Source organism: Lepisma saccharinum, chromosome 2 (genome assembly GCF_977018435.1).
Source record: "Lepisma saccharinum chromosome 2, izLepSacc3.1, whole genome shotgun sequence".
Classification (NCBI taxonomy): domain Eukaryota; kingdom Metazoa; phylum Arthropoda; class Insecta; order Zygentoma; family Lepismatidae; genus Lepisma; species Lepisma saccharinum.
In genome coordinates, this window is record NC_139230.1 from 149,199,024 (window position 1) to 149,221,757 (window position 22,734).

The window sequence follows — 22,734 nt, forward strand, 5'->3', positions numbered from 1 at the left end:
ATTAGTAATTATGACCATTGAAAAAGTTGGAGGTAGCTTACTTAAAATTCTCTTTCTGAGGGATCGTATCGTCCCATATCTCCACTTTATAATACAGAAAAAATCAAGTTCATATTTCGAAAATGACTTGGAGTTTTCCACCACGAAAATATGTTTTCCATAGTTTGAAGTTCGTTAGTATTATCTTTCAATGTTTCCATTGTTTTGATTTCACACATATTTTATATTCCACACGTTCCTCTCTCTTTTCATACAGTCTTTGGAAAAAAGCTGAAGTTTCTTGTCAAACGGGGTCTGGTTCAAATGACTCCTTCTCGCTCCCATGTTCCTACTTTAAACAAACAACAAAATACTTCGTAACTAAACGATTGCTTGTTCAAAACACGAAATTTTTACACAATTTACAAAATATGACAAAACGCCAATAGACATGTTTATCATTTTTCCCTTTCAGCGTTTCTCGATTTTATCTGAATTCGTTTCCTCATGAAAATTGCCATGAGGAAAAAATAGATATGACATTATGTGTGAATTGGTTTCTTCAAACTGGTAGCAAATTTTAACATGAGCTACCTGGAGAGGAGGTAGCGTGCTTGATTCTAACGAGGGAGGTCGTAGGTTCGATTCTCCACCTAGGCAGGATTTTTTTCAGGAGTATATCGTTGGGTGTAAAGTTTATCCACCGTGCTAAGAAGTTAACATTGGTCTCTGTATTTCACGAGAGGAAAGGAAATAGTAAGAGAAAGTTATTTCGATGATAGGAGGAAGTCACATGCCACGTGGAATGCGCAGAATCAAGTTACATAAAGCTAAGTCTGTAATGGTGGTTTCGAATATTGCAAATTTAGTGCCGAAAGTTTGTTATATCTGATACTCGTACTTTCTGTTCAAAGAAGACAAACATTTTAGTTACAAAGCAGTGAGGAATTAACGATCATTATGAGGTTTTGAATTTTTTGTTTGTCACTCACTATATAGATACTTATTAGTAGTTTCTTATCGAATCGGCCTTCGTCGCAATAACAATTTATTTATGTTAATTAGCGATTTACTATTAGTTTTAGACGCATGGTAAGATGGTGGTGAGGGGATTGACAACAGTCATTACGAAGGAACGGACATAAAATTTCCAATCTTAGCAATTTGATCTCATTAAACGCTCTCCTTCGTTACAGTACTGCACTACATCACTACTTAACATAACTGTATATCTTTTTTTAGTATATCGAAATCAAATAATCAATATTTTAGGTGTCAGTAAAGAACAAACAATACATAACTTAAATAACATTACATTTTGCATCCTGAATACATATATGTGATTTGTGAATTAATCATGATGTGTGTGTTAACACAACATATGAACAATAACTAAAAAGAAAAGTTTTAACTTTAAATCCTGGAAAACTCCAACTTCTAAGGGAAAATATGCGCAGAAGGGACGTCCCTCAAGTATGCATCGGATGCATTTTTTAAATATTCTAATATCAACGGTATCTGTTCAGCAAACAAAAAAAAAAGAAAGAGGAGAGGGTGGGATTTGAACCCGCGACCTTTCACGCTTGATGAAAAATAAAGATAGCAGCGCCTAACCAACTGCGGTACGTTAACTTAATGACGTTGTACCCTTAAAAACATGTTGACGTTTATGAAGACTCCCACCTTCCTGTGTTTCAAGCACATTTTCTCGACAAGTCGTGTAAAATATATGTTTTTGAGAACTGTTCGATATTATGCAAGGTATTGTAAATAAAATGTCGCATAAACTCCTCACAAATTTGCTTCTTTGTGCACAAACTTGATGGCAATTTCCTCCAGGTGGAGAAAAGCTCTATTCAGTGTTTCAAACCCCCCAAATTTCAAGTCGAGCAAGCAGAATCGTAAATATCCTTCAAGGTTCTTTTTCCAATTTATTATAGCTGTTTGATTGTGTATTATAATAGCGGTTTATAGTTTCTAAGTTCATGGAAAGTGTTAAATTGAAAACTTATCACCGCAGAGTTTATCGTCTAGTGGAAGGACCTACTCAAAATTGGCTACTGTCACCTGGAGCTGAAGTGCAATGTTGCTAAGTTTACAATTTCGGGACTTAGAATTCTTTCGGGGCGGTCAAATAAGATTTTGCGAAGTGTACCAAAGGAGCACTCCTACTGGGAGAATTGCTAAATTTGTTTACATAAAAAGCCCCACACTCCCCGGCGGGGAATCGAACCCCGGTCTCCCGCGTGACAGGCGGGGATACTGACCACTATACTACCGAGGACTGCTGACGAGTGCTTTCTGATATCTCATATTTATAACACCTCGCTCTCGGACAGAATGCCTTCATTCAAAACTTTACGTAAGCCCCTGCCACCCGTCTTATCATTGAATTGCCACATTGTTGACTGATTCAAGCATGCCCCAGCTATCCTCAAAATTCGAGTAAACATCTCCCATCGAATTATGTCCACCAACTAGCATAGATATGCACGTGGTTCAGCCCTCGATCGGATTGCACATAGCAAAATTGACCAGCGAAATTTATCTTATAGCCCAGTGGTTTCCAAAGCGTGCCTCGCGGCGCCCTGGGGCGCCGTGGCTGGTTTACAGGTGCACCTCGAAATGTTCCAATATTTTCACTGAAATTCAGTTAATGATATGAATGTTCCAAACATGTGCTTATTTAGTACTTTTTACATGTAAAATATTTCTGAATTTAAAATATATGTTTATTTTCAAAGTTAAGGAAAGCAACCTAACCACACTAACTGAGCGTTGCAAGTGTTATATAGGCCTACATTCTGACTTGGGCGCCGCGGAAAAATCTTGAAACACCAAGGGCGCCGTGAAACGAAAACGTTTGGGAACCCCTGTCTTAGCCCATTTCCAAGGAAAAATTCTGCGCGCTACTAAATGTGGTTGTTTTCTTCAGCACCAAAATCGTGAAAAGTATAACAAGCGAATATCGCCTTGTAAATAAACAAGTAGGAAATAATGACGCAACTCTACCAAATGATCATTCTCTTCTAACGTTCAAGACATCTCTTTTTGACAAAAATAACCCTGCTTGGGGCAAATGGTCATTAAAACCCATAAGGTCTCATTGTATGCAATAAAGATTGAAATTATTTCAGTGTATTTAATAGTGGAACACTCTTCGATTAAGTCAAAGTGTTACAATTGGATGCAAAAATAATTTAGAAGAAAATAACTCTCACGTACATGTGACGTGTTCAAAATTTTGCATTTGCTGCATAAAGCAGTGCTAAAACTTGGCATCACTGCTCCTCCGTTATTAGTGGTACTTTTTAAATGAAGTTTCCAAGAATGCGTTCCTGTATTCTTACTCATTTCTTCGACATATTGATCTCATTTTGCTTTCAGTGCTGTTTAATGGGTACTGAAATAAGATACAGAAACGTCTTTTAAAAGTCATATGGTCAGTTTTGAAAATCCCATGCATATTTGTCACATACTTTTGCAAAATTGTTAGATCATCCTCCGTTGCAAAAGATCTAATCAAGGCTGAGACAAGCTACTTGTAGTACATTCCACCTTATGACGTAACACATGTTTAATTTGCACACTAGTGCAACGACATGTTAGTTATTCGGTGCTAAACTGGTCTATGCATCGGCCTCTCACAGTTGAAAGAGCACTCTCCAGCACTTCGTTCATGGAAGGTTATATAACTTTGAAACTTGAACACATTTTAACAACTCCAGACATAATAAGAACTCATATGGCATTTCTGATAAAATAAGTAGATGTCCTGAGACCAATAAGTTTAATGGGAGAATATTCATCAAAGATTGGCGTCACTCTTAGAAGTATCTCTTCAATACCAAAATATTATATTTGACACACAAAAGATGTATTTTTTTTCCTCAGAGAGAATGTGGCGTGACTAAGATTTGATATGGTGACTACGACTTTCAATGCCCAACACTTCAATTCTAGAGGCAATTGTCTACACACGAACAATTGTCTGTCTGTCTCCTCCCTACACAATGTGGCTTTGCTTTATAAACAACTCGTTTCCAGTATCTTTTTCAAGTAACAGTGTAGAAGCCTTGTCTTCAAAGACGATTCACACCTAGTCATTTTAGATTCAAAAGTGAGAGTACTTATTCAGTGTCCCATAAAGGTCGGGCTTCATTGAATGTCTCACGTCATTGGGCGTGGTGCACTTGGCTGGGCCGAGGAATACATATTATATATTGTTCCCGATGAGAGGTTCCCCACCTACTGATTAGCCTTGGTCATGAGTCATCGATCAACTTTATGCTCGAGACATGTTCTTTGTAAACAAAATCTTAAATTACAAAAATTTCAATTTCAAATACAGTTGAATTTTTACAACTTCGCTAACCGTAACAATGGAACAACATTTAAAAAATTTCATTTCTTGACTCTATTTTATGATAAAATGCTCCCTGGTGACGTAATTGTAACGTCGTTGCCTTGTAATCAAAGAGTCCCGGGTTCGATACCCGGTGGAGGCACATAGTTGTTCGGGTCCCACGTAGACTGTGTCCCAATTAGCCTTTCTGTGCCCAAAGTGTACTTAAAGAACAAACTTAAAAAAGAACAAAATTATGATAAAATGGATTCTTTAACTCAAATTTCATCTACGTAGGCTACCATCTTTGATGTTACGAGAAAACCGCCAACACTGTTTAATAAATATATTAATTTGGAGATAAAATAAATTGTGTGGATGTCGTCTTGTTTTCCAGTAGAATGTGTCACAAATAGTCACACCAAACAGTGTCTCGATTAATAACCAAGACATTTATATAACAAAAGCAGTGGAGTGCTCAGGATTTTCAAAAGGGAGGGGTTACGTACACTTTTTCTGGTAGTCAGCTCTCATTTTGCCATCTTTTCATATTTGACATTCTTTTTTTAGGAATAGGGCTACTGGGCGAAAGGGGGGGGTTATAACCGTCACCTTCCATTGGGCACGCCACTGAACAAAAGCATTATTGCGAAATATATTAAGCAGAAAGTCCTAAAATTTTAGAAAGTTATTGAAATTAAATTTCAAAATTATTTCCATTTTGTCTGACGTGAACCTACCATACCTACCATACCATACCATTAACATTAACTATTCTGATTTATATTAACTATTTAGAATTCATTTAAAGTATGATGTCAATAATTTTGGATCCCTCTCTAGACTTTCACATAATTTACTTTTCGAGTCTAAATTGTTTATTGAGTTACAAATATTTTTTTTCCTATTTTCCCACATATATTACTGGCCAGAAGCGGGGCTACCTGAAGTTTGGGACGTTAGACGAGTGACTTGAGGCGGCTCACCTAATACAGAAAATAATAAGACACCTCATAAATGAGATTACCGTGGCTGTACTTCTAGTCGTTGTCAGAGCATCGGTGTCTTGGGGTGGTTGTTGCGGTATGCCGAGTTCAATGGAGAAAAAGCATTTTCTACTCACTTGCAGGAAACTTTTGTATATTACGAAGGTTGATCAACAAAGAGTGAGACTGATTTTTTTGAGCATATGCTTCTTACTCTGGTGGAAGGGTTACATGACCTTTTTCAAAGTAGTTCTCCCCCTACTTGAATGCACTTATGACAACGTTTCTGCCATTTCCCAAACACATGATGTAAGTCATTCTTTGTGAGATCCTTGAGAATCGCCTCACATTTCTTCAGCACTGCTTGAGATTCAGCAGGATTTGATATCAAATCAAGCTTTGACTTGAGTGTAAGATACAGAAACAATCACAGAGGCCTAGGTCTGGGATATAAGGTGGATGTGGTACACAGGTGATGTTGAATTTCGCCAAATACGTATGCCTTGACATGATTTGCCACATGAGGTTGTGCACCGTCACGATGAAGTTGCCTCCCATTCCGATGAAGTTGGGGTCGTTTCTTTGTAATGTGCCTTCTCAGTGTCACCTACACTGACGTGTACTATTCTGCTGTAGTGATAGAGTGCAGGAAATTGCGTGATGATACGCCATTCCCATACAGTCAAAGAAAGTTATCACAATCACTTTATCTGCAGATGGAACAACTTTCGGCTTTTTCGGTGTTGCAGACCCTGGCTATTTCTATTCTGTGGTGGCTTATTTTCCTTCTGGGTCGTAGTGGTGCACCCACGACTCATCAACGGTGATCACTGATTCCAGAAAGGCATCACCTCCATCACCAAAGAGACGTAGAACTTCACGACATCGTCCATTTGATTGCTTCATACTGCTCCTCACCTCCATTGTGTGTTATGCGAAATGCACGCAGTGCCTAGATCAAAGAGCTTTGTTACCAAACAAAGGATCCGATAGTGCTGCTATCTCTGGATTATGTATGAAACCCCACTCTTGTCCAATATGCACATTACAAGCATGTAACGATACAGGACAGGACGCTGTTAAAAAAAAAAATCAGTCTCACTCTTTGTTGATCAGCCCTCGTATTTGAACTATAAACGGTTAATCCTAAGTTATTGTGAGGGGGACATGGGGTATAATAAACTAATGGGGGGACACTTTCCCCATGCCCTCCGCTAACGACGCCTGTTTTTTACTAAAAGGTATTGATAAGATGTTTTACAGGGAAGTATTACACATGATGGCCTAAACAAACATTTTCTAGCACTTCTACTGCTCTGCAGCCACAGAGTATTTAATAACTTTCCTTATTTACAATACATTTTTTTGGTATTTTAAATGCATGCAAACGTGAATGTGAACCAAAATATATCAAAGCACAACATGGAGGTAGAAAGAGCGAACAACCTTCTGATAAGCAAAGAATTCCACACTTCTCTACCTGTTTGCAGCCTTTGTTTGGGCTCAGCATGACCTTCAGATAGCAAATTATCAATGTTTTTCTACTTTTATGTATGTAGAATGAATGTGTGCGATCGAACTTTTGATGAAGCCAATCTCATACACTTGTTGGAAAATCCAAACTTTACGCATAGTTACTTCGCCCTGATGCTTAGGATCCGCTTCGTAATCGTCTCAATAGCTGCGTGAACTTTCGACCTCGGCTCCCAAGACCTCCGATTCGAGTCCCTCTTTATTTATTTATATATTGATTTTTTTTCAGTACAGAAGAAGCCATTCTAAACCGGAAAGAAACAATAGGTGGGTTTCATGTAACGTCAGGATTAGCACTGCCCGCCATGTTCGCGGCCAATTTTGTTTGTCGTCTGCAAGGAAATACCCACCACGTAGCGTTTGTTACATCTGCGCCAACTGTATGTTTGTTGCTAGTACTGTGTAAAATGTCGGTAACATTGCATAATATCAATGTTGTGCTATCTGGAAATATCGGTAATTTTTCATTGAAACTCTTTGCGCAAGATATGAAGAAAAATGAAGTTCTTTGCGGTGTAGATCCATATGAACTGGACGATAACGAATAAAGAGAGGCGTAAACTTTTGGCCATCTGCAGTTCACGTGTGTTTATTTACTTGACCCAGATACCTGGAATCAATTTTTCGTTTCTATTAGTGGTTCGGATTGAAAATCTTTACATTCAGTAAATTAACTGTCAATTCCAAAGCTCTGCCATTATCCTATCATTATTGTCTCCATTTAACGTTTGTTGAAGCGCTGCAAATTAGAATGTTTATTTCCTCGAAAGCAGTAATTTCGCTCTTTCCTTTAACAATTTGGGATATGTCGGCCTCCGCGGCGGAGTGGTTACTTAGAACAGCCTGCTACGATGCCAGGGGTCTCGGAGGGCATGGGTGTTCTTTGTGAGTGTCCTTTCATCAATTTCATCATATCATCACTTATCCTCATCTTCGCGATTAGCCAAAAGTGACAGGAAAGCGAAGTAAAATAACCCAAATCAAACAATTAAATTGGGATACTTTGATATATCATTAATATGTTTTAACCAAGCATTGCTTTTTAATGACAGCACTCAACGGTACAACATAGCTCCTTTACAACCATTATTCATGGCTCAGATAATTTATAACAGTTTGTGTTAACGAACGAAATATAAATAATCAAGTACAAACGTACAATTATCAAGATGAATTTAACTTTGTATGTTACTGCGTCATATCGAAAGTACGCTTCTAGGAAAATTAGTAAGATATGATCATATTATCGCCAAACTTATCGGAAGTATCAGCACCTTTCTACCAGAAAACAAGAAAACACTACTTGCAAGTATGATTAAATACACCAGTTCGATCCATTTGTACTTAAAGTCACAGAGATAGGTGATGTACGAACTTACCTGAGAGGAAGTGTTCACTCCTCACTCTGTAACATTTGTTTTTTTCATTAATGTTGGCATGATTTATTCTCACCAACCAAAGACGGCTTCTTCTGATCAACAATTATCGAGTCCTTGCACATCCCGTGCCGTGAACCGCACCTTCCTTCTCGGAAAATTCTAGGATAAACGTCAGTTTCTGTTTAAACAACAGAATACTGCACATTGCACCATCGTAAACAAGGTTCAAATCTCCCGCCCGCCCGCTTAAATTCCGTATGTTTACAAGCACAGACCTCAATCATGGCTGCTCGATCCCACAATGCAACAGTTTGTGACGTAGGTTAAATACACCTATAGTAAAACAGTAGACTAGTGTTAAATTAAAAGAAAAAAAGAAAATACAAGACAAAGAAAGTCAAGATAGACAGAGATCAGTTTCACAAAGCATTACTCAATTAGTACAATTTTTTGTAAGTTGGTGATAAAAGACGAATACGAGTTGAAGATATCTATATGCTTTGAAAGGTTGTTGAACGTTGTACGTACGAGTGGAAGTCTGGGAGTTGCAGTGTGGAAAGTTTCCTTGCTCCGTGTTTTATGTCCAGGCACTCTGAGGGAGAGTTCGTGAAGAGGGATGCTACATCTTAAGTTTCCATTTATGACCTTATATGTATAGAAATTTCATATGTGCAATGTATCTACATGATTCTGGGGTAGTAATTTGCAACCTAGAAATGGGCATTCTTTGTGAGTGTCCCTTCACAGATTTCATCTTTCCATCAGTCATCCGATTAGCCAAGACCGGTGGAAGCACATGGCACGGTGGTTCGGATCCCACTTTAAACTGTATGCCCAGTCCCGGTTAGCCTATCTGTGCATAAAGTGGACTTAACACGAAAAGATCAAATCATTTCAAACCGATTAGCCAAGAGTGGAAGAAAAGCAACGTGAAACAACAAAAATACAAATACAAGATCCATTTCGCGTCATATCGAAAGTATGCTTCTAGGAAAGTGATTAAGAAATGATCATATTGCCCACTTCGAGTAATATCGATAAGGTATGAGAAAATTCCTCCGAAATACGTGAAGGGCTAATCAAGACTATGAACTGCATTGTTAAATGCATAACAAACATTCATGGTGATAGATGCCAACGGCAAATGGTATGAATCACGCCTTTCCCTACGCCTACAACAAACTACAGCCTGTCCCAACCGTGTTACAAATTGCCGACAATCCCCAAAGCAGATATAACCACTGTTTGGGAACTTGAATATAATGAAGGCCAAGAAAGTTGAATTACAACTGAGATAGTAACAATTTTAAAAAAAGAAACTGTTGTGTCTTCAATGAGCTTGCAGTGGCAACTCAGTTACGAACTAAGTATACAACTTATAACTATAACATTACAGTCGTCGCTCGGAGAAAAATACTCGTCTTTGCTCACGCGGATCACTATTGTGATCCATCGAATTTTACAGTTTCTACCGATTATATGTCAAAATGTATCTGGTTTTCTAGCGAGAATGTACGTTTTTAAAGTATTCTGGTTCAGTTAACAAAAATAATTTAAGCTATTTCACTCAATACGCAAGGGAATGCTAAATCTAGTGTATTATATTTGAATGTGATAAGACCAAACAAAAATACACACAGGGTATCTTAGAATCTTCCTTTTATCATTTTTATTTTATTATTCTCTTTCCATACAACATTCATAACGTCCGTGGCGGAGAGGTTAGCACAGCGCGCTACGACGCCAGGGGTCCAGGATTCGAATTTCGGCATGGGTGTTGCGTATTGTATTTGTAATTGCATTATTTTATGTAGCTTTTCTTCTAATTATGGATAATCGCGATGATGAACATTGGCATTTCCAATGCAGGAATTGCTGATTCGAATCCCCCTAAATAATTACTCTGATTCAATTCATCTACATAATCAATCTAGTTTTTTCGGCACTCTAACGACATTAATTAACCAAAGTCAAATAAACGTCAGGAGTAATGATAAGTAAGTAAAAGGATGTGTGATTTCCTTCATCCGTTCTCCATTGTGACATTTTTCTGTCAACATCCTTTTATCATTAATTTCTTCTGCTTTCCCACGCATGCCGGAAAATTGCAAAACATTGCACGGCGCTGTGGGAAAAGGTACCGTTACTCAAGAGAAAGATATATATGTTTGTGGTTAAGAACCAATAATTATTCTTACGATGATGGTAGCTGTGATTTAATCTTGCTCTAGTAGCAAATGTGTGAATACCCAGTAACAATCAAAATCAGCATTAGTATAGATATCAAATAGTCAAATATGCTTTCTGCAAAAGTCATAAACAAACTTCAGATACAAACGAATCATAATTACTAGCTACGAAATTAAATAAACGAAACAGAATGAAAAGAAAGATATAAAGGGTGGGAAGTAATTTTGGTAAAGCAACAAATCTACTTTATAAAGAAATATAAAAAGGGGCTTACAAAGGCACGAGAGTAAAAATAGAAATGAGGCGTGATTCTCTGTTTCACACCGTACTGGCATGACAGGCCGCAGAAGCCCGAGTTCGATTGGTGAAATCCCCAAGTGACACGTGTCGCGTGTCCCAAAGAACCCCAGTGCCCTGGCCGGGACCCGAACCGGGTGGTGACGAGATCTAAAGTGGACCATTCTGGTTTCGGAGGCTAAAATGTCTCCACTTGCAAAGCAATTCGCATTTCACTGCTTGTTGGCTGACTCTTGCATGGAACGAGAAGAGTGGCAGGCTCCCGAGACAGAACCTTCATGTCTGAAGTTTAGATTGAATAAATTTGGTTGATTACAGTGGCTACTATAATTATGTTGAATTTTCTTGTTGAGGTTAGAATTATCAATTGAGAGTAAAGAAGGAAAGAAGGAGGTAGAGAATATCAGTTGAAAGAAAGTATTTTTTTTAAGGGGGTGTTCTTTTATACAAAATCGATGTATAATAATAATGATAATAATAAGGCAAGAATTAGTAACAATTATTATTTCAACTATTAACGAATCGAGTCCCTATTAGAGATGGGCAGGAGCGAAACTACCTGGAATTTAAAAAGGGGAAACGTGGACATGCGTAATAACATATGGAAAAACTAAAAAGGAGAAAGACTGACAAAACAATGTAACAAAATGTACAGTAGTAACAAAGATGTCAGGAAACAATAGTATAATATTGAACATACACTTTGATGAAGTAGTTTTCTTTGTTATGATCTGACTTAAGTCCCTTTGCACAGTTCTCATCGTTGGAGTTCACAGCAGCTTTAATCGGCCAATATTGATTGATTTTGTTTATTTTACTTCGCCTTTCTGCCACTCTTGGCTAATGATGATATGATGTAATCGACGCTCACGAAAGACACATATGCCCAGACCGGATTCGAACCCGGAACCACTGGCGTCGTAGCGAAATGAGATAAATACTCCGCCACGGGGCCGGCTAATCTGCCTAGGGTGGGGACAAACTCTCAGTGGTGATGGGAATCCCCTGTGGAAACATATGACCAGTTCCTGCATCACATTAGTTGCTTTCTCCTATTGTGATTTTTCCCAATGTTAATTGATTGCTTCCCAAGTGAAATTTCAGTCCAACTAATGATAGTATGATCTTCAAGGTCAGCACTATACGTGTTATGAAGAATTCGAAGTAATAATTTGTCAAGTTAGAAAGTCAGCAAAAATTATGTTTTTATACTAAATTTTACATTAATTGAAGATTTGCAAAGAAACAGTAAACCTTTTTGTTGGTTGATTGATTTAGTGTTTTAAGTCCACTTTATGCACAGTAAGGCTAAGAGGGACTGGACCTACAGTTTAAAGTTGAATCCGAACCACTATGTGCCTCCACCGGGTATCGAACCTTGAACCCCTTGATTACAAGGCGGCGACACTACCACTGCACCATCGGGGAGGCCAGTGTAAACCTTTTCGTAATCGTTCCACTCCAAAAACAGATGTTTCTGTAAGAGCCACATCAAGTTTGTTTGGAAGTAGTGATGTTCTATGACACACACACACACACACACACACACACATATCTCCTCAACAGGTCCTATAGACCAGCAATGTCAAACTCAATTCGTGAGTAGGGCCGCATAACGATAATGTCAAAACTATCCGGGCCACACATCTAGAACCCCAACACCTTAAAATCCAGAACTAAGTGTTTCGACCCAAGGGGTCCGAAGGGAGGGGGGGATTCCAGTGATTATTATTGCAGCATCGATATGTAAATTATATAGACCTCCCCCCATATTTTTTCATGGTTATAGTATTTTACATGTTACTTTCGAGTATAAATTGGTTACAATTGTAACTGTTTGTTTGCAATTATAGTTTCGTTTCGCACAGATTTCACTGTTTTTTTTTAACAAGCTTCTCAAAAGTGTGCAATAAGTTTTTTGTTAGCATGAAACTCTTAATGCAGACAACAAATGTTTTGTCAGTCATTCTTGATCATTCGGCTGTTTCATTAACCTTCATTATGGAAAACAACTTTTCACCAAGGCAAGTGCAACCAAAATTAATAAAATTTCTACAGCAAAATAGCTTATTCGAGGATCCTGCTATGGGAGATATAAGAAAAATCAAGGATAGCCCACCTATACGAGTTGCACTGCAATTAAATAAGTTCCATTCGAAGTCAGGACTTGCACACGCATCATCAAAAGAAAAGGGAGCAGAGCAGAACAAGATTATTGCCCTTCGCACCCTCTGAAGTCTTGAAACCTGTTTCCAACTTCATCACGTAGTATTTTTACTGTGGACAAATATTCCTGTCATTCCTAGTATTCCTGAGAAGTTGGGAAGGACAAATTATAACTTTATTAAAAAGTTTTAATATAACGGAAGACTGTAACTTTGCAAAATGACCTCCACTTCCTTCAAAATATCAGCCCTTGTGTCACGGGGAGGAATCATTCAAGTAGTTTTACTGTCATATCGAGATAAGAATCGCATCCACGAATGAAGGGAGCTAACCGAGCTAGCTCACAGACGTGCGTAATTTCGCATATTGTGAGGGAAAAGGCAACAACACGAACAAATTTCGCTTTCAATTGTTCATTGACTAAGTCATAAATCCTCTCCTCAACTGTATTTCTGATGTTTTTATTAGCGTTGCTTTTCTGCCACGTTTGCCTAATGGCGACGATGAGAATGAGTAATGATATGATGAAATTGATGAAGGGACACATACAAAGAAAACCCATGCTCAGGCAAGGATTCGAACCCGCAACCTCTGGTGTCGCAACGGGTTGTGCTAACCACTCCGCCACAGATTATGGCAAATTTATTTCGTGATAAAGAAATACTTCTGAATGGATTTATTTTATCAGGGTACAAAAGTTCTACGCTTTTCAGTATTCACTTCACAACAAAAGTAAGCATTTCACTTGAAAAATCTACATTCCTCTTCTATAGTCCTTTTCTTACTCCCACGAAGTTTGGGCAGCGATATGGTTCTCTGAAACTTTTACAGAAACTGGCTTTTCTTCCAGGTAAATCCTTGAAAATCAAGAAACAGACTCATAGGCGACAGAAAGTATGCACGCTGCCCTCCCTCAGCTGGCAAGATATTTTCGTACTTCAGAAGTAACCTGTCAATCACCTTGCTTAGTTGACACAACACCTACTCTATAATGGAATGTATACCTGTGTAGGGAAAATTGGTCAATGTGTTGAAGTTTGGATGAGTCTGGTCTTGTATCACGAGAAAAGAGAAAACGGGATAACTACAAATGTATAGATAATTTCAAGCATGAAGTGTTAAGTGGGGCCAAGGCGGGCCGCATTAACGTATGCTGGGGGCCTACATGCGGCCCGCGAGCCGCGAGTTTGACTGGCCGAAATATCAGGAGAAAAGTTGTTACGCTTCTTCCAGGAGACTCGAACCTGCGCGCGTCCCGTAGCTGGAGCCCCAGGTACCAAACTCGGGACCTTTTGACATTATGAGGTTCATCTTTACCATTACGCTATAGGGGAGGCAAAATATATCCGAAACTAAGAAGACATTTTGAATGGACATGTAGAATGTAGGAGGCAGGGTTCGCGCTGAAGAGGAAGAAGACAGGGAATTCTCCCTCCCCTTTCCTAACCTGTACATCTCTAATGTAATTCTCAACCAAGTCAAGAATCTTGTCCTTCTACATTTTATGTCGCTTTTGTTATTGTTAATGAAGAATTCAAATTAATAATTTCTTTAAATCTCAAGTTAGCAAGTCAGCCAAAATTATGTTTTTATACTAAATTTTACATTAATTGAAGATTTGCAAAGAAACAGTAGACCTTTTCATGATCTTTCCACTCCAAAAACAAATATTTTGTAAGAGTCACATCAAGTTTATGATTGGAAGTAGTGAAGTTCTAGGAACCACACACACACACACATATATGTAAGCAACAACAATAGTAGGCTATTGTAATTTGGAGAGGATGTGATTTGTGAGCGGAACAAGCATGGGAATTTAACGAAGTTCCTTTGCGAATCATCAATTGTGTGTGTGTGTGTGTGTGTGTGTACACGTATTTCCTATCTGCACAAAGTACTACATGTGAGGTAAAACTATCGAAATGTAAAAAGAGGAAGCGCTACCACCCTCCCCGCCTTTTCTACATTTTATTCAAATCGAACACGAGGCACGTATCTAGATATACGTATATTTCGGAGGGGCGTCCTAACGTAATGTCTCAAAATAATAATATTAATAATGTTAAATTAAAATAAGTATAATTATATTAAATTAATTAATATAATTTTATTACATGAATAGGTAAGAAGGCGGTACAACAACAGTGCAGTATAACATCACGTATTCATTATCTAGCTTACGTGTAGTTAAGGTCGGCAAAATTTGTAAATAAATAGAAACTGCCCTGGCAAGGAAATTAATGTCAAATAGATAAAGAATATAATATTTATTGAGTATGAAAAATGATGTTAGATCCAGTTGACGAAAGTAAAATTCCTGGTAATATTTTGTTTGCATATTATTATAAGTAGTAATAATTCTTGCATAAATCTTCTTTGGTACTGTCATTCAAAATCGTATTGCTTTCCAATATTCTTGCGGAAATAAACAATTTGCGATTAAACAACAACCTTATTTTCATTACTTAATTGAAGTTATTTTATAATCTCATTATTTTCATTATTTAATTTTTGTACTTGGTAAGTCTTTCGGGGGGAGGTTGGGACGCCTGGACCCCCTAAATACGTCCTTCGCGGTAGGGGTCGAGATAAAGTTACTGTGTCACTGGTTGCAATTCACGGTAAATATGCTCTGCTTCTCTACACTCAAACATACACAAACTCATGGCCTTCCTGCTTTCTTGCTTTCTTGCCTGGGAAAGAGGCAATAAATCAAGCTGTGACAGCTACGGGACCTTCTGACAAGGGAACGGAACCCAGCTGTGCAGAGAATTAAACACCCGCGCGAACTAGTCCTCCCGTCACCCTGGGGCAATTTTCGAACAGAGACATCTAGTGGCCAAGTGGCGAACTATCATGAATGAAATTCGGCTGAAGCGGCCGTATCTTTCGCCGTCGATAATACATGACATTTTTAAACAATCATTTTGGGCTGTGCAAGTGACTTTTGGAAGAAAAGCCCTCCCTAGCTTAGTCATAGAAGGATTGAGCATTACGTTAGTATGCATCATAATGGCCATTTTCGTTGGTGCTACCCACAAATCCTATAACCATTCTGTGCTTATTTACGTATTTCCTTATGGGAAATTGAAAAAAAAATAATGGAATTTGTGCACATTTATCGAACTGAAATTGCATAAATGTGTCATGTACTCAAAGTTTCATAAAGTAAGTTCACATCTACTGCGTGTTTTCCGGCAAATTTTTGTCCTAAAACGTTATATTCAACAAAATGCAAAAAAGCCCATGTTAAATTTAAGCACTTTTCACGGCGACCTTCGCCAAACTCCACCTCCCTCTTAAGCCATTATCATAGAAGAGAGAAATAAAATATTAAATATCTAAGTATAAATTTAACTAAATAGCAATAATAAGTCGATATACTGTAGGTTACTGAAAGGAACACAAATATATTTCATTATAGGATACTTCTATACATACCTATTGTGAAATAGCCAATAGAAACAAGTTTTGACTCTCTTTTAACGTTTCTATTGAAAATAACCCGAAAAACCACAACTGGGTTGCTGTTTTCGAATAACTCAGGGAAAACATCTAATCAGGGTTTCGGGGGCATACAAAATTAACTGAACCAAAAACCATAAAAAAGAAATTTTGTTAAGTGAAAAATTTAGGGAGGGCTTCAGGAGTGTTAAGTGTGTAAGGACAAATGGTGGCGTGCAAGTTGCCACGGTGCATATTATCGTTCATTTTGCCAAAGTGTTCTTTATCGGGTAAATCTCTCTGGTAGATTTTTTAGATTTAGATTTATTTCTTTTTGTGCGAGCCCTAGGCTGTACGCACTACATATTTTTGATTTTTCTACGCTATTTTGTTACATTTAGTTTTCGTTTAAGCTGTCTCTTACTTTGTTCCCTATATACACATTCTTCCCCTCCCTCGGAAGGTCTTCTTCCAGTCTTTCTCCTCACTTCTCCTTTCTTGCACTCTCACCAAAACACGCATACATTTTGCTTTACACACACTTACACTATAAATATGGCTCGTCTGGAGCATGATCACTCATTTCGTTGCCTTCACTAATAGCTTTCCCCCGCCGTTCTCTTACTTCCCCCAGGTATTTCCCCACTTGCTGCCCCGCTTCCTTTATCTTTATTCTGTCGTCCAGCACTTCTATCACCTCCCTCCCTGTTAAGTTTTTCATCCATTTGTCCCTTAGGTCACGTGTAGAAGGGCAGTTCAGTAGGATATGCTTGTCCGTCTCCTCCCCAGCGCACAAAGGACATATGGTTTCCCCTGCTTCGTTTCTCTTTCTTAGTTGTTTCCATCCCCCTAATCTGAACCATGCCAGCGCGCCTCTTTCATTTTTTCCCACCACCAGGATATATTTCGCTTTCCCCCATTCTCTTACTCTTAGCTGTTCCCTGATTGAGGTCTTTGTTTGGCAGTCTGCTATTATTTCTTGCCTGTCTATGTCGAGTAACCTGTCCCTGATTTGATTTTCTGTTGAGATGCCCCCCCTTCCTCCCTCTTCCCATACCCAACCCATTCCGCTATTATATAAGAGATTTTTCACTTCCAGGCCCCAGCTGTAAACGTTATCCTCCCTTGTCTGTATTTCCAAACATTGTCCCCTCAGCGTAGTTTGGCCCTCTTGTGATAATCGCATCCAATATTTTACAACCCTCATCCGTGCTTGTACCGCGTCTCTGTTCAGGCCCAATTCCTTAAGAATCCCACAGTTGGCCGTGCCTCTGCTTACCCCCATTACTCTCTTATAAAATTCTGTTTGTATGCCAATTATTGTGTTGTCCCCCCTTAACCCCCACAGTTCTATTCCATAGTTTAATGTACCTAACACTATTGATGAATAGAGGTTTTGAATGACCGGGAAAGGCATTCGAGGTGCCTTATTTATTGTCCTTATGACTTGTTCTATTGCAAATTTTGTTTTAGTTTTTCTTGCCCTTATGTGGTGTGTCCAACTCCCTGTCATGGAGAGTGTTGCCCCCAGGTATGTGAAGTTTTTAACCCGCTCGATTAACTCTCCCCCGTATGTCTATGTCTCTTGTCTGCTAAATATGTAGCCATTTTTGAAAGCAATAATTTTTGTTTTTTTAATGTTTACCTTCATTTTATATTTGATGCCCCCTCATATATGCTATCTATGCCCCTTTGAAGACCCTCTATTGTCTCGGACAAGATGACTATGTCGTCTGCATACATAAGGACTGGTATACTTTGCACTCCTGCAGGTGCGGAGCAAATTGCCACGGTTGAGTGAGTGACGTCACCTGTCAGGCCGTGTCCTGAGCGGCCAACGTGGAATCGTGGCACAGCAGCACACAAATTATGTACAATCCAAATAAAGCCATTCTCATTACTCCAACTTTTGTATATTGCTCAAACTTCTAAGACATTTTTTAAGATCTCCGCCATTTTCTAGATTTTCAAGGATAAATTGCAACAGTTCAAGATGGATGTCGGTTGATTTTCTACGCTTCTAGGGAATACAATCCAAGTCCTTTCTCCTAATAGCGTGAAAAATAGATGAGGCATCTGCTTTTAGTACACTTACAAGCTGCAAGATGCGTGGTGTATGTACTCCTGGATATGATGTGGTTCAACTTGTTATGCCAACCCTCCACTGGGTTGTTTGTTCGGTGTCTTTATCCATTGCAATTTCAAATTTCCGTTGGAATGCTTGGATTATCCAGATATTGTTCTATGAAATAATCGTTGAACTCCCTGATTTTCTGCCCAGATGGGCAGTCATCAATACGGCTTCTGGGTAGTACTAATGCTAGTGCACTACACATCCTAACATGACGGCGTACATCTTCATTGTGAAGGTATTCTTCGGCGAGGCCTATACTATGAACCTTCCGCCAGGCACGTAATGCATTGATTTCTGCAAGTTCAAAATCTTGTTCTGCCCAGACCATATTTTCAGAAATGAAAACAGTTGCTTGTATATTCGTTCTGTTTTATCTGGGAGCAATGCATACAAGATTGGTATAACAAGCGTCTTGTCATGTGTGCTTCCTATATCTGCATGTATGCTATACAATTGGGAAAAGTGCTTGCAACAACTCCTAAACGTTCCGTCAAGAAACCAATGCTCGCTGTCCCTTAGTACTGTTTTCAAACCCTCGTAACAAAAACAAAGATCGTCTGTCTAATTCCAGTGCGTCATACTGTAAAAACGAGGTACCACATTCAAAGCGAATTATATCATCAGGAAAACAGACGTTTCTAGGAATCGGTATATGCCGAGGGCTTTTCTTCTAACACCCTTTCTTCTGACTATATGATGGAATGGAGCTTACTAGATCCAGACCTTGGTTAATTGGAGCAGGCAGTTCTTCTTTGAAGATAGCAGACACAGGAAAACCAACCACGGAAACACCAAGAGTGAGAATTAAGCATTAGGCGAAATTATTTTATATGGTAGTTACCCAACCCCCGCCTAGTGACGTCACTCACACGACAGTGGCAACTTGTTCCGCACCTGCAGAGAGATTTAAGACTGAATCACACGGAACTGGATATCCAGTAAGAATGCTCTAGTTGACCCTGGACTGGCTACCCATTTGCTAGTTTTTGCCTCACACGGTACATGTTACACCGTACTTGTCGATAGTCTTCCGTTCCCATAATGGCGGCCGCGCGAGATGTAAACAACGTATCACTTCACACTTTCAAAATACGATAACTATTCAACCGAGAGGAATATCGCTTCGTATTAAATGGTTTTAAGTAGAGAAAAACAGCGCTGATAAAATACATACTTTACAAAGTTTACTATACACGTATGGAAGAATATTTTAGCTTTTTCAATTGTAAACATGCCTTTCGTGCTGTATGTACTTGGAAACCACAGACAAGAAACGCTGCTTTGCGAACTCACAGATTATCTTTCACATGGCCAAACTTTGCTCTGATTGGCTGTTCCACAGAATCTAGTTGAAGAAAGTTAGTAGCAATTAGAACATGTCCTATTCCTCAAAACCAGTCAAGCAGTCAGCCAGGCGGCCATGCTTTCTACCTAGAAAGTCAGTTCATCACCAACTAGGGCGTTCCAACTAGATATCCAGTTCCGTGTGATAGGGGCTTTACCCGATAAATAACACCGTGGCAAGTTGCACTGTGGCAACTCGCACGCAATCGGACAAATATTTTAACAAGGATTAGCACAGTTGGTAAAATTTCAGATAGATTATGATGGTATTAAATATATTCATATTTTAAATGTTATATCGTCTTGCTTGCACGCATTTTCCTGAAAGTAAACAAAATAGTAATTTTATTCTTATTTTTCGGAATATATAGTCGTGCCCTGGCACAGGGCGAAATTCATATTTTGTCCCAGTGTGTAATAAATAGCAATAAATAAGTGACAAATGATTGTCCGTACTTTTATGCGCAAATATGAAACGTACGTAAATATGAGCAATAGTTTCAAGAACGTGGCCAATTAACAAATAATCGTTCGCACAGTATATAGCCTACGACTATTTTTTAAAATGCATACATAGTGTGTATATTCATATACACATGAATTAACTTATTATGAAGGAACTTAGTTCCTTCCCCAAAAATTATACCTACACCACCAACTTTTCCTTAAAGAAAAAAGCAGAAGTTATTAGCTGCAAGTAGGCAAAGGTGTAAGTAATTTATTACATGTCTTTATCTTGACTGCAAAAGAGATTTTCACACAACACCTGCAAAAAGTATTCTAAAGTTATTAGCTTTATAATGTAAAATGAATTTCGCTATTAAGATTTTATTATTTTTTTATTTATTTGCCACATCGCTTTGAGAGTGTTTATTTTATTTATCCAAAACAGAAAATGAAAGAAGTTGTTACGGTTGCGCCATCTGTTGTTTATATTTGTAGTTGTGAGGTACTACGTATTTGAAGGCACATTCACCTCTTCCCTTACTTTCTTCATGTGGTCAAATATGTAGTGAATGATCTTTTGTAATTTATGCTTGATACAATTAAAGGAAACTATGAAGTTAGATATGTACAATCACAGACATTCCATAATTATATTTTGTGGAATTATTAAAAGAATAGTGAACACACCTCTTTTGGACTTGTCGTGGGGTTGAAAACCTGAAAACCAAAATCTGTCCACTTACTGCTTGAACTGAACCTCTACTAGAATATCGATGTAGACTCATCATTACAAAATCTGTTGGAATTTACTAGAAGGAAATCGAGCGGAGATGGAACTCACTTCACAGATCACGCGTCACTCATTAAAAAAATATTGGAAGGACTTTTCCCTCAAAATGTTGTTACCACGCTGACAAGGAATTTACTATTAATATCGGTAGACCTCCATATTTTTAATAATACTTTTAAAGATACAACGTCTTATCGATATATCACTGAAATGATTCGAAATACATTCTCATGAAACAAGATATTTTAATAGAAATTATCATAATCAAAACATTAGTAACACAATGGGAAAATAAAATCTGGTTAATCAGAATGGTCCACAAATCTTCCAAACGGAAGAAAAATTAGCATCACAATATTCCCAAAGTAATATTTAACCCATGTACGAATGAAAAGGTATGTGAAATACACGATCGGCTTATTATCATGGGCATACTGGCCTCAGGTTCAGGATCCACGTGAGAACATTGAACAGCAGATTGTACATTATCGCGGAAAATTCCTGAATTACAGCATCTTACCTCGGATGACGCTACATATTGTACAAAAGGCAACAGTTTGGGCTCTCTTACAGGTTTTCATCTCAAAATAACTTGAAACAGGAGGGGAGGACAAATCCAAAAATGTGGAACATTTTTTTTAATATTTGGTTTATTTTACTTAGTCATTGAGGACTCGTGGAGGGGGGTCTTAAGAGGCCATATCATGGGCAGCGGAAAAACAGACCTTCATTCAGAACACTTTTACTCGAAAACTATTTGAGGCATTTGAATGAGCTTTGTGGTGAATTGATCAGAAAGGATGAATCTTAACAGTGATTATCGAATTTTTTTTATCACTTCCATATTTTAATAGATATTAGCTGTCAAATATCTCAGTTTTTGGATCAGCGTATAGAGCCCGATTGTAAGTTACTGTAAAAATTTAACCTTGCAAGCCTTTCTTGCATCCTTCCTGAGTAAACTGGTTTTTTTATTTTTCAAATTGAGAGGCCCATTGTGACAATACGCCATTGCAAACATTGATATGCATTTTCAAACACCTTTGAGAATGGCTTTATTCGAGCCATAGCGGGGCTGGCCATCGGCTGGCGGGGTTATGTTCAAGTCCTACAAGTTCAGCCGTCTGCCGATAGATGACTCTGACCAGGTTTTACTACTGTGGGCGTGGCTTTGATTACTTCTTCTTCTATAGTGGAACCACGAGCAAAACAACTTGCGCAGACCCGCGATTCCTGTGCACCGTACCCCCGCGAGTAGGGGAAGGGGAGAGTGGACCATGCTTCCTTATGGCCCGAGGTGGAGGGAACAAGGGAAAGCTGCGCGGGGACTTTTCGTCCCAAGGTTTTTTTCCTTGTGGTCGATCTATACCCTTGGCATCGTCTTTTCCCTTGGGGGCGGCTTTTGACCGTGCTCCGACCATTTCGGAAAATCCAAAGTTGATTTCCTTCACCCGGCTGTTTTTTCATTGTGTTTCATTTGTCTTATTTCTATTTTCCAAAAGAATAAATACATTAATACAGACTGTCCCAATTGAATCTCACATAAATTATAGCAAAATTAAATTTGTTTTAGGTCAATTACATGCTCAAATAGGGTAATCGGGACTGGGGCTACAGGATACAGTGGGATCCAGACCACTGTGTAGTTCTACCGGGGATCGAACCTGAGACCCCTTGAATACAAGGCGAGATAATTACTA

General features: G+C 38.5%; 1 protein-coding gene and 1 non-coding gene across 2 annotated transcripts in view; one reads left to right on the forward strand and one right to left on the reverse strand.

The window, feature by feature from the left end:
- The window catches only part of LOC145983696 (uncharacterized), a 131,228-nt gene that overhangs the window by 49,725 nt on the left and 58,769 nt on the right, over positions 1–22,734 (forward strand). The gene's annotated exons all lie outside the window — the stretch shown is intronic.
- TRNAD-GUC (transfer RNA aspartic acid (anticodon GUC)) lies at positions 2,192–2,263 on the reverse strand. Its single transcript has one exon. It is a non-coding gene; the product is annotated as a tRNA-Asp (tRNA).